The sequence below is a fragment of the Poecilia reticulata genome, chromosome 18 (assembly GCF_904066995.2).
Source record: "Poecilia reticulata chromosome 18, P_reticulata-male-v2, whole genome shotgun sequence".
Lineage (NCBI taxonomy): Eukaryota > Metazoa > Chordata > Actinopteri > Cyprinodontiformes > Poeciliidae > Poecilia > Poecilia reticulata.
Genome location: NC_088847.1, coordinates 19,929,503 through 19,941,924, shown reverse-complemented (window position 1 = coordinate 19,941,924; position 12,422 = coordinate 19,929,503).

The window sequence follows — 12,422 nt, the reverse complement described above, 5'->3', positions numbered from 1 at the left end:
GGACAGTGAATTCTGATCTTGCAGAAATCCGTTTGCGATTATTTGAGTTTTGTGAAGTGGTACATAATCCTGCTCGAAGACAATTATCAGTTTAGATGTTGGTGTTTCCACCGAAATGGTAAGAAAAGGTTCTCTGACAACGAGCCTTATAGGTGTTTACTTTATCACCTGGATTCTTATCCAGCCTTGATTGTCACATTTGTTCAAAGTTTGTGATTCTTGCTCTGACTGTCGATCTGAGCAGATTTAGGCGAGTGGCTTTTATCCTGCATCTATCTACTGACTTTTAAAGATCTGCTGGAATAGAAATGTTATTTTGTCTTCTGCAGATCTTTATTCTCATGTTTCTATGGTTTGTAAATCACATTTAATTTTTTATTTTTTGGAAAGTGGAGTTTAGTTCCACTAGCCATCCTCAGCTCTAGTTACCATCAGAGATAGTACACAGGCTCTCTCACAACCAGATGTAGGCTAAACTAATTTAAAAAGGAAAAAAACTAAGAAACAACATTTCTGATATTTGACATGCATACTAATCATTCCTACAAACTCTGATAACATTTTTAAAAAAGCATCGTTTTTAGAAATTTATGTTGATCATTGTATTGACCACAGCTATTTTATTTTTTTAATTATTAACCCTTTCTATATTATTTTTCTCCATACTAAATAAAGTTAGATTTTTCTATTTTCTCTGCCTGAGATGCAATAAAAGGTACGTTTATTTTAGGCCTTTTTGCACGTCTCTACCAGGGGATCGAATAGCTAAAGGGCACTATTTTTGTCTGAGATGAACCGATATGAAAAGCCAAAGTGAAGAGAGTAAAGACAATAACAGCATGTCAGGTACAATCCCTCCATCAGAGTCAGGATCTAAAAACCTCGTTTTTAACGGTGGAAACTTTTGTGACATTCCAAAATGCTCTGACAGCTAATCTCTCTTCTGCTTCGCCCCGTTTCGTTTGTTTTATTAGCCTCAGTAAATACGCCCTACGTCTGTAAATGCACATCTCAAAGCCTCAAAAACGAGCGACAGATGGGTACATAAGACAGAGCGAGCTTTATTAAGAGAAAGGATGCAGAACTATTCAGATGTGTAAATGTGTTGGTTTTGCTGATGTGATATATAAAGTCATACGTTTTTGCGCATCTAGGTCAAATTAGGGGAAACCACCATACGCTCAGTCATTAATTAATATTTGAGTACGTTCAGCTAGAGGTTCTCACTGGTGATTATTGACTGTCTATGCACAGCACAGTGTTGATCTGCTAAACTCTGGCGTTTTAAAGCAACTGGATCCCACAGAGGAAATGTTACACTAACTATAAAAAAAATAAAATAAACAGTTTGACTCTTTTCTCTTAAAGGAAAAATGTTAAATGGTTCAATTCTGGTGGTACATCACAAACACACGAAAATGACTACACCTTTTTTTTAAAGAAAATGTCTTATGTGCACCGTGAGAATTGCAATAACATTAGTTGATTTATTTATATCTCCAATCCAGAAATGCTTACCCAAACAATTTTAATCCTGCTGGAAGGAAATTGATTTAACGCTGATTATCAGTAGCATTAATGCTTTTAAGAGCTGCATGTTGACCTAGGAGGAAGAAGGGAAGCAACTAACACACTGCTGCAGAAAAAAAAGGTTGATTAGAAATATTTAACAAAGCAACAATTTTTTTCTATAATTTTTGCAGTCAAGAAGCCACAAATGTCAATGTTTGTATGTCTTTTCATATGGGGGAGATTTTCTGTGCACAATTTGAGCCGTTATGTACCAATTGAACATAAGTTAAACACTACTGGGTGTTATTGTGAAACAGGGCTTGAATGACTTAATGCTTGGTAGCATTTAGTCTTAAAAACCTCAAATTAAAGATCCCCTTAAAGGACAAAGGGATCCAAATCAATAATGAAACCAATAATGAAACAACTCTAGTGGTGGTTAAAGTTGATGTGAAACATCCTTATGACAACTTTTAATTTCCAAAGAAAATGTATTTATGTAAAAGCAAGGCTAACATTAAGTCTGATTCTTCAAGGCTAATCTTTAGGGAAAAAAAATAGCATTTTTTTTCTGAACCATCAGTGTTTCCTCTCACTCTGTGAGACGACAGAGTGTGAATGTTTTGGATGAGTGTGTAACATGTGTAATTACGACGTATCAGAACAGCTCCAGCAGATTTGCGAATCCCTAGACGCCCCTTCTGAAAACGGTGCAACCGTTGGAAACGCACAGCTTGAGTTCGACTGTCTGACAGGCCGCAGCTCTCAAAGGCTGAACATGATAATCCTGCAGAACTGACGTAAAAATGCCCCTCGCAACTTAGGTGTCAAACAAAAGACAGATTAACAAGCAATATCTCTTTCTCTTGTGCCGTACACTTTCAAAAGAAATCTTAAGCTCTTACTTACATAAGAGCCGTAACAGTTTTAGCTGTATGATAATGTTGTGATTGTACAAGAGTGTCAGTAGTTCCTCTGAATACTGGAAGGAACTTGAGGCAGGTTTGAGAATAAATAAATAAATATATAACAACGTTGAGATAACGAGCAAAACTAATGCGAGCATGTGTACCAATTTTCAGAAATTCCCCAAAGTCACCGAGACATATAATTACCAAGGTTTTGCTCAAAGAATCCAATTTCTGGAGCTAATGAAGCGCGAGGCCAAGATAACATCACAAACGAGGAGCTGAAATCGCAGCCCATCTGGACATCTAGATACAATTTTCACACTGTTTATTGCTGCGCGTTCCCAGAGGCCATCGCTGAGCAGGCTAACCGTCTCCTAATCTTCCGACATCATCAGGATGTGGAGCCTGCGAGCCACTAAATTTAGACTAAAATCAACTGAGAGGGGTAAGAACAAATACGTGGTTTTTTTTTTTGGAAAAAAGATAAGGAGACGAGACAAGGAAAACGAGCGCCGATTCCTTCTTGTTTCCATGGCAATTGGCATTTTTCTCATTGTATTTGCACACAATAATACACACAACCTTTTATTCAATCTCACTTGATCTTATTTTGATTCCTACCAGCACTTTTGACAATGCACCTTGAAGTTTCAAAAAAAAAAAAAATAATAATTATATATATATATATATATATATATATATATATATATATATATATATATATATATATATATATATATATATATATATATATATATATAATTCAATGCACAATTTAAAAAAAACAGAGAAGAAAAAGTTGTTTCCACTTAAACATCCAGGTCTCCTGATGTCACAGGGTGTCATAGGGGCGACTGTGGCTCTGTGGGTAGCGTAGTTGTCTTGTAATCGGAAGGTTGCAGGTTAAATTCCAGCTTACTCCTGCCAAATGTCGATGTGTCCCTGGGCACCCAACCCCAAGCTGCCCACCGAGCTGCGTATCAGTGTATAAATGTGTGAGCGTTTGTGAGTGCGAATGGGTGAATGTGGCTCTAGTGTAAAGCACTTTGACTGGTTCAGTCCATTTACCAGAAAGTAGATGGTTGAGAGACAGACTCTGTTCGTAGTTAACTTTTCTCTTAAGTTTTAAAATTAACTGCTCTTTATATTCAAATTTCATCCAATTATAAACTCCCATACTAAATAACCTTTAAAATGAAAAATAAACGGATAAATGTGTTCATCTTTTAGCTCTGCCATGCTTCACTTTGGAAGTGGATCTTTATGTAATTAGAAATCATGTATTTCTTCCATATAATTGGGGAATACGACACATTTTTCTTGCTTGGAAAAAAGATAAATATTAAGTCTGAAATGTACTTCAAATGTAGCTGCCTTTATGTTAGTAACTCAGTGAGGCAACTCTTGGGCATAAGGTACAAAAATAATCTGTTCTTCAATAAAAACATTGAAGATCAACAGGATTGACTTAATCCTCCTTTGAGGGAACAACTGATGTTTTAATTTGCTCTTTTCATACAAAAAAAAGCAAGCATGTGTTTATTCCTTTAATCCATGTTCACTCTCTGTGTTTATGGCATGTCAAATAACAGAGACGTGGCGCTCCGGTACACGCTGACCCTGTTAACAGCCAGGCTGATTATTGTCCAATTTGGTCAATTTTTGATGGCGGTTTAAAAATAGCCCTTCCTCAACATACTACCTTATTTGGCTTTGGCAGAAATGAAGACATCCAATATGAACCCAACCAAATAAATTTACGTCATAAAGTGAAAAGGGAACAAACAGCATCGGAGGCGGTGAGTGATCGCCGAGTGTTTGTGACTCAACGCGTACGACCATGAGCTCCTGGTGCGCAGCGTGCAGAGCAGCTGAGGGCTGTGCAGATGACTGTCTGGTTTGGCTGAGTTGTCCTTTTTTTGTGCGCAAAGTCCTGCTGGAGTTTGATGAAGACGAGCTTCACAACAAGAACACAAAATGAAAACGTGTCAGTTGCTGCCTTTATGTGGTTATTTGGTACGTTGGCTGCTTTTTACAACTTTTCCATGGCCTGCATGCTTCTTTTACATGGAAAAGAATAACAACATGTCTGTCATAGATGAACACGAATGATAAGTTTGCAGAGAAAGATTGAAGAGAGTGTGGCCTGATTCGAATCTATGGATTTACATCTTGACCGTGTTGCAGTTTAATGTTCAACATGCAAACAGAAGAAACAGCCAAGTGACATTTCATCTCAAACTCTTTTTTTATGAGCTGAATGTATATATATATATATATATATATATATATATATATATATATATATATATATATATATATATATATATATATATATATAATAAGTCTGCCTATGGATGTGCTTCATATAGGATGTTTTAAAACTTGATTCAATTTTTGAGGATGCTACACAAAAGGTATCCGCGGTCTGGAGCTGACGTCAGCTGTTGTGAATCTACCTTTCCGCGTTTCAGCAAATATTTTCAGTGAGTTTTAGATCAGGGCAACATGTAGGACGGTCCTAGACAGTAACTGTATGAGATGGGAAGAGAAGAAGTTCTTTGTCAGATGGGATTTATGAGCTGCAGCATCGTCTTGCTGAAACATCACCAAACAAAGACCCTCAGTTTAGCCAGTCCCCTCACAGATCATGTTGAGAGTTTTCCTTTTCACTGCAGAGTGTGAGAGGTTTCTGCAAAGTAACTAAGTTCAAGAAATCAACTGTCCACTGTCGTTACAGGAGGAGTTGATGCAACTGGCTGGGATTCCTTAGAAACCAAACCGTTTGCCAGTTAACTAAACTCGACTGCGTTGTTTTATGACGATGCTGTCAAATTGGAATTAATGAAACTAAATTTTTATCTGTCTTTCTGATTAGATGAAGTTGACAAGTTTTGAAATCTAAACTGAGTTTTAAAGTGCTTTGAGTTGGCATTTGTTTTGAACTGATGCTACATAAATAATCTCAATTAGAAATGATACCATTTAAATGTTTACCAAACTGGCACCTTTCAAGCACTTAAAGCTATTTCAACTGATAATAAAAAACAATTTTATTCTGCAGTTACGTGAGCAAAACTGCTTTTTCTCATCTCAAAAACCTCTTAGCGCTAACAAATTCACAGTTTATAATTCATTTAATCATCGCTTACTGGATAATTTCATCTAGTTTATGACTCTCTCAGTCCCTAACATCCCTATTTCAGATTAATGTCAGGAAGCATTATTTCTAGTTTGTAGGAAGATATTCTCTTTAATTTTTTCTTTTTGCACGGCTTATATTGATACAATTTCCGGCATTCGTACTGTTAGGAGACCAAGTGATGCATCTCTGTGTTGTCCCTCCCCAAGGTGGATTCAGTTACGGCCTCCTAAAACACGCCCTTGAACATAAAACCACACTAAAGGCCTGGAACCTCCTCATGTGAAATTCATAAATGTTTGATGCTCTGACGAATGGCCCCTTTTATGTCATGTATTACTTTTGGCCCCTGCTATCAACAGAGAGCTCTGATTTCACAGTAGGCTATGTCTTAAATTGGTTTCATGTTTTAAATGGGGATCATCCTGATTATGTCCATAAAATACAAATCATATTGTATCACCTCTTAGTATTTGCTGGAAGCTGTTGCCAGGTTTGTTGTCCTATTTTTGGAAAGTTCAGTCAGAAAATAAATTGACCCAACCAAGGAGCCGCTCCAAATTTAATAGGCAGTTTCTACCTTTAATGATGTAAATAAAGTTATGAGTATTTTTTCAAATAAAATGAATAAAGTCACCGTCAGATGTAAAAAGATAAATCTAATTTAGTAATTCAGTGGAAGTGCACTAGGTGGCTGGCAGTGTGACAAAAGTTGAGCTCTGAGTTGCTTTCAAAAGCCATTTTCCCTGAATAGTTGCTGAAGAGCAGAAAAAGAGTCACGGCTGGGGAAACGTGTTCATCCAGCCAACTTATTTAATTATGACCCAGTAAAACCTTTGGTGTGTTGTAACCTGACTTCACTGATTGAAAGACGTTATTTAGGGTTTATTGCTTCAGATGCTTGTGTTTCTGACGGCACCATGACAACCAGCATCAGGCCTTCGGAAAAGCTACGTATTCCTTATTATCATCAAATGTGTAACATCTGAAGCTAAAATGAGTAAATGAAGCGATTTAAGTTGTATAACTAATTTCATTTCTTTTTCATGGAGACCTCACAAAATATCCCCTGATTTCCATAAAATTACTTGTAATGTTTTTTTTTTAATAAGCACAGATTAACTGAGGAAGTAGGCATTTTAAATATTTATGATTTAACTTTGAAGTCATAAAAATCAAGTAATTTCAACTAATATATTGTAACTCTTTTAGTTTATCATCAGGACCTGCTAATGCTACCCAAGTGCAGGACATGCTGTCCATAAAACTTTCTATAGACTCCATATTTTAGGACGTTTCTGAGTGGTGCATGTTTTTAAAAAGAAGAGCAAAAAAATGATTGAAAGCTAAAAAATAAAGTAAGATTTTGGCTTTATCTTCTGTTGCTTAAGAATAAAAGTAAGATGTTGGTCATGGCTTCTAATAAAAAACCTGAGCCACACTAGATAACCTAACTAAGCCATATGAAAAGCCTCCCTTCTAAACTATGCTGGATTTTTAAATAAGTCTTCCACATTTAGTTGTATTTTGCTCCTAGTACAGGAGTGTCAGAAATAATAAACGATTGGGAAATCCATGTTAGTGAATCAACTTCTCTTTAACAAGAACATACAGCCTTTGCACTTTCAGGTTTCTTTGTGCAGCAGTTTCCTTCCACTGAACCCCGCAGAGGTTGCCTGTCAATTTCCCTCCTGGCGTTCTCGGCCCAGACCAATCCCCCCCCAAATCCAGGTTAACTGGATAACAATGCATGGAGGAGAGTCGATCAGCGGTGTCAGGCCGAGGTTTTAAATTACAAGAGCCACAAAAGAAATACAAGCAGTCAACCGGAATCGATTTGTCAGCTCAGTTTCCTCCCACTTAGGCTAAGAATATTGGTTTTGTAACAAAAAAAGAAGAAGAAAGAGAGAAAATAAATATCTGTAAAAGCTAAGAAGGCTGAACAGTGTTGCTCCGCAGCTCATTTCTTGAGAGGGCAGAGCTGTCGTAAGCCAGGCGATCAAACTGGAGGCAGATTCGTTCATTTCAATGCAAATGTTGTCCAGGCACTAACAGGACTGTGCAAGCTAACGGCCTGTTTAACACGAGCACAAATGTCCGCCTGTTCTCGGCGGCAGTCAGCTTTAAAGTCATTCCCCGTTTTACGGTCAGACATTTCTCATCAGCTGCTTTCTTTATGAACGACAGAAGATTTGTCTCACCGCAAAAGAGGCAGTAAGGCAGAGGAAGTCAGAGCGTATACTGTTAAAACTTTTGATGTTCTGCACAAAGAGGAAAATAAAACTGAGTTGCAAACTGTTATGATCTGTGTTGTTCAGTATAGTTTATTTTGAGATTTTCTGTGTTTAGTCCTGTTTCCCTGTGAGTCTCTGTCCTGTCTTCCCCGTTGATTGATCCCAGCTGTGTCTCGTTCCTGTGATTACCCTCCCAGTGTATTTAATCTCACCTGTTGTCTGTGTTCCTCGTCGGATCCTTGTCTATCGTCATACGTCAGTTAGCCGTTCAGTAGAACTGTGAAGTCCTGAGTCGGTTTAACCATAGTAGTCGTCTTAGTAGAACTGTCAAGTCCTAAGTCGGCGTGAGCTCCTGTGATCCGGTCCCGCATCAGTTGCTACCGGTATTAGCCGTGTGCTAGTTCTCCTGCCGTGCTGCCTGTGTTTTGGACTGTCTTGATCACTATCATTAAATTCATCATCATTTTCATCTGTAACCTGGGTCTCAGCGTTTCTCTCCTCACCACCAACCACACCAAACCCTGACAGAAGGATCCGACCACAAACGGTGAGGAAACGCTACCTTTCAACATGGACCCATTTACCACCCCCACAGCTCCATACCCATTCCTCAAATCAAAGGACATTCACAACATTGAGTTCGAGGACGATTTTTTTTGCTTGTTCAGCATGTTTTCGGGGGATCCGTTCATGCTGGAACTGGTGGGGGAGCTCCACGAGGAATTCCTCGAAAGAAGACTCGCCTCAACGGTTCCAGCTCCTCCACTGTTCCGTTCCACCCAGTACACTCCAACCCCCACTACTTACCCATCACCACCGACAATTCCAGTTTCCGCTCCAGCCGCCACCCACTACCCGACTCCAGTCGCCACAGTTCCCCTTGCCGTGGGGTTCCAGGTAGCCAGGCTGGCGCCTGGTCGGCAAGCGGCACGCCTAGTGGCGTGGCCCCAGCCTCCAGAGTTTCCTGCGGTCGCTGCTGACGAGCAGCCGCCCGAGCCTCCAGAGTTTCCTGCGATCGCTGCTGACGAGCAGCCGCCCGAGCCTCCAGAGTTTCCTGCGATCGCTGCTGACGAGCAGCCGCCCGAGCCTCCAGAGTTTCCTGCGATCGCTGCTGACGAGCAGCCGCCCGAGCCTCCAGAGTTTCCTGCGATCGCTGCTGACGAGCAGCCGCCCGAGCCTCCAGAGTCCCCAAGTGTCCCTCCAGAGTCCCCAAGTGTCCCTCCAGAGTCCCCAAGTGTCCCTCCAGAGTCCCCAAGTGTCCCTCCAGAGTCCCCAAGTGTCCCTCCAGAGTCCCCAAGTGTCCCTCCAGAGTCCCCAAGTGTCCCTCCAGAGTCCCCAGCTCCCGCAGCAGCCGGCGCTCCGCCCGAGCCCCAGTCTCCAGCGCCCGCAGCAGCCGGCGCTCCGCCCGAGCCCCAGTCTCCAGCGCCCGCAGCAGCCGGCGCTCCGACCGGCCCGCCGCGGCTCAAGCTCCGCCTCCTGCGTCGCCGCCCACCGCGGCTCAAGCTCCGCCTCCTGCGTCGCCGCCCACCGCGGCTCAAGCTCCGCCTCCTGCGTCGCCGCCCGCCGCGGCTCAAGCTCCGCCTCCTGCGTCGCCGCCCGCCGCGGCTCAAGCTCCGCCTCCTGCGTCGCCGCCCGCCGCGGCTCAAGCTCCGCCTCCTGCGTCGCCGCCCGCCGCGGCTCAAGCTCCGCTTCCTGCGTCGCCGCCCGCCGGACCTTCCACAAGAGGTCTGCCTCCTGTGCCGTGGTCGGCCCCCGGACTGTTTTCCGTGTTTGAGTTCTCGATTGGATTTAGTTTTGTTTTCTGGACTCTTGCCCTCCTGCCGTCGCCCCTCCGCCCACCCTGTTGGGTCGTTTTGTTTTGGTCTTTTCCTTTTGGAAAAGACCAAAAGGCATCTGGTCTTTTCCAAAAGACATCTGGGCATCTGGTAGCTGCCCTTGAGGGGAGGGTACTGTTATGATCTGTGTTGTTCAGTATAGTTTATTTTGAGATTTTCTGTGTTTAGTCCTGTTTCCCTGTGAGTCTCTGTCCTGTCTTCCCCGTTGATTGATCCCAGCTGTGTCTCGTTCCTGTGATTACCCTCCCAGTGTATTTAATCTCACCTGTTGTCTGTGTTCCTCGTCGGATCCTTGTCTATCGTCATACGTCAGTTAGCCGTTCAGTAGAACTGTGAAGTCCTGAGTCGGTTTAACCATAGTAGTCGTCTTAGTAGAACTGTCAAGTCCTAAGTCGGCGTGAGCTCCTGTGATCCGGTCCCGCATCAGTTGCTACCGGTATTAGCCGTGTGCTAGTTCTCCTGCCGTGCTGCCTGTGTTTTGGACTGTCTTGATCACTATCATTAAATTCATCATCATTTTCATCTGTAACCTGGGTCTCAGCGTTTCTCTCCTCACCACCAACCACACCAAACCGTGACACAAACTCAATGAGAGAGAAACTTCAGATCCTTCATGTTAATTCGTTTACAGGCCGTTCAGATGAAAACTAATGTGATCAACTAAACCCATAAACCACAATGGGAGCTGATCGCTTTACTGAATCTGATTTATTTCATGCACAACATTTTTGGATCTGAAAATGGATCAACCAACACTGGAATGTAAAAACAGAACAACAAAACATTGTTTGTTGTTTTACCACAACTTATACTCGGTTAAAAGAATAAAAAAAATATATATAAAAAGAAAGAAAATATATGAATAAAAAGAAAACAGGGATTTAAAGAGGCCGAGGTTGATAATAATATCTGTTTTGAGTTGTTAGGTTCGATATCTCTTGTTTTCCTCTTCAATCATTTGTGCATCTTTTTCCACCGTACTTTTTCCTTCCACTCAGCTTTCCACTAATATGGTTGAAAGCAGTCCACATGATTGTGTAGGCCTTAATATTGTCAAAATACCTTCTTTTGTGATAATCTAATTGGATAAAATTTGAGAAATATACAATTTTTCCCAATTAATACATTTGGATTTCAAGTGTATATTTCTGCACATTTGCTTGGTTAGCTAATAAATCATTTACACTAGTTATGTTGAGTATATTTTTGCATAACTCTGTGTCCATTTGGTGTTTTATTGTCTGTCCTGTGTGACTCTGTGTTATCCTATAATGGATTGGTGAACAGTTATGACCCAGTGACCACTGCTAATGGGCACCAGGACCCAGTAAAGACCAGCAGGAATAGACACTGGATGGATGGGTTTGGGTTTTGCTCATGATATATGACTCCTTTGAGCTTCCATGCAGACAACACTGCATCGTGTTTCTTTGTGTGTGTGTGAGCATCTCCACGGTAAGAATTCACAAGTCGCATTTGGTGAACAAAATCCTTTGCAGTTTTTTATCAGAAAAAGCTGGTTGCAGCAATGTGCTGAAAAATCTGACAAGGGACAGAAGAACGAAAAGAACGAGTGACACCAATGGAAGGATGTTTTATCTGCTCAGAGGTTTCGTAACAAGGTGGAAAATGGGTGTGTGTGTGCGCGTGCGTGTGTGTGAGAGAGAGAGAGACTGATGCTGCTCAAAAAATAGAATACTAATACAGGTAGGAAAGGTATTTATCTTCAAGAAGCGCACTTGCAGCAGCTAACAGAGAGAGATAAATAAAAATGAAGACACGCATGGTGTTAAAAATGTAAAGGTGAAGGAGAGATCAAAACAAACTGCCTCCTATTTTCCACCGTTGCCCACGGGCCGTAAAACGCATCTTAACAGCTTCAGAAAATTGAACTCTTCCACCGTCTCTGCAGACCATCAGCAACATTTTCCCTGAGCCTTTAGAAGAGATTGTGGAGGGAAGGGTTGATAAAAAAAATGAAGTGTCAGGCTAGAGAATTTAATAAAAGAAACAAATTTGTCTGTCAGAGATAAACGTCTACATTTTTGCCATTCGATGGCTTTTACTGAGCCCCACAACACACATTTATCCAAATATATCAGAAAGACTAAGAGATATCTTAGCAACAGAAGAAACAGTCACCTGCTTTAAACCAGGACATTTAGGTTGTACTTTACATGAGCTGGAACTATTCACCTTCATTTCATCTCCATAGACTAACAATTTCTCATTGTACTTAATCATTGCATATGAAATTATTGTGGTCACAGAAAATAGTAAAATCAAATGTAATTTGAAAATATATGAATGCAGAAAGACCCTGGACCGGGAATCGAACCCAGAACCTTCTTGCTACAAGGCAACAGCTCTACCAACTGCACCACTGTGCAGCTGTCCATGGATTGTGTTTCTGATTCCATCTTGCTAAGTTGAGGGATTTTATATTAGATTTTACAGCCTATAGTCAAATCAAATCAGTGCTTTTTCTTCTAATATTTTTTCTGAACAATATTTGGTATAAGAGACAAAGTGACAACAGTACAAAACTGATGACAATGACAGATTAATTACATTGCAGAGAAAACTCTACACAGTACAAGTTGAGTGACAAAGAAATGCGTAAAACAAACTTTGCGAAGTGTGGCAAACGATGACCTTGTGGAAAATCAGGATGAATGAGAGCAACGAAGAGACCTGAAGCAGAGATCTGGATACCACATTTTCATAAATTGTTCCTTAAACAAATGACTTAAGTGGATTAGATCCAGAGGAAGGAAGGAATTCCATC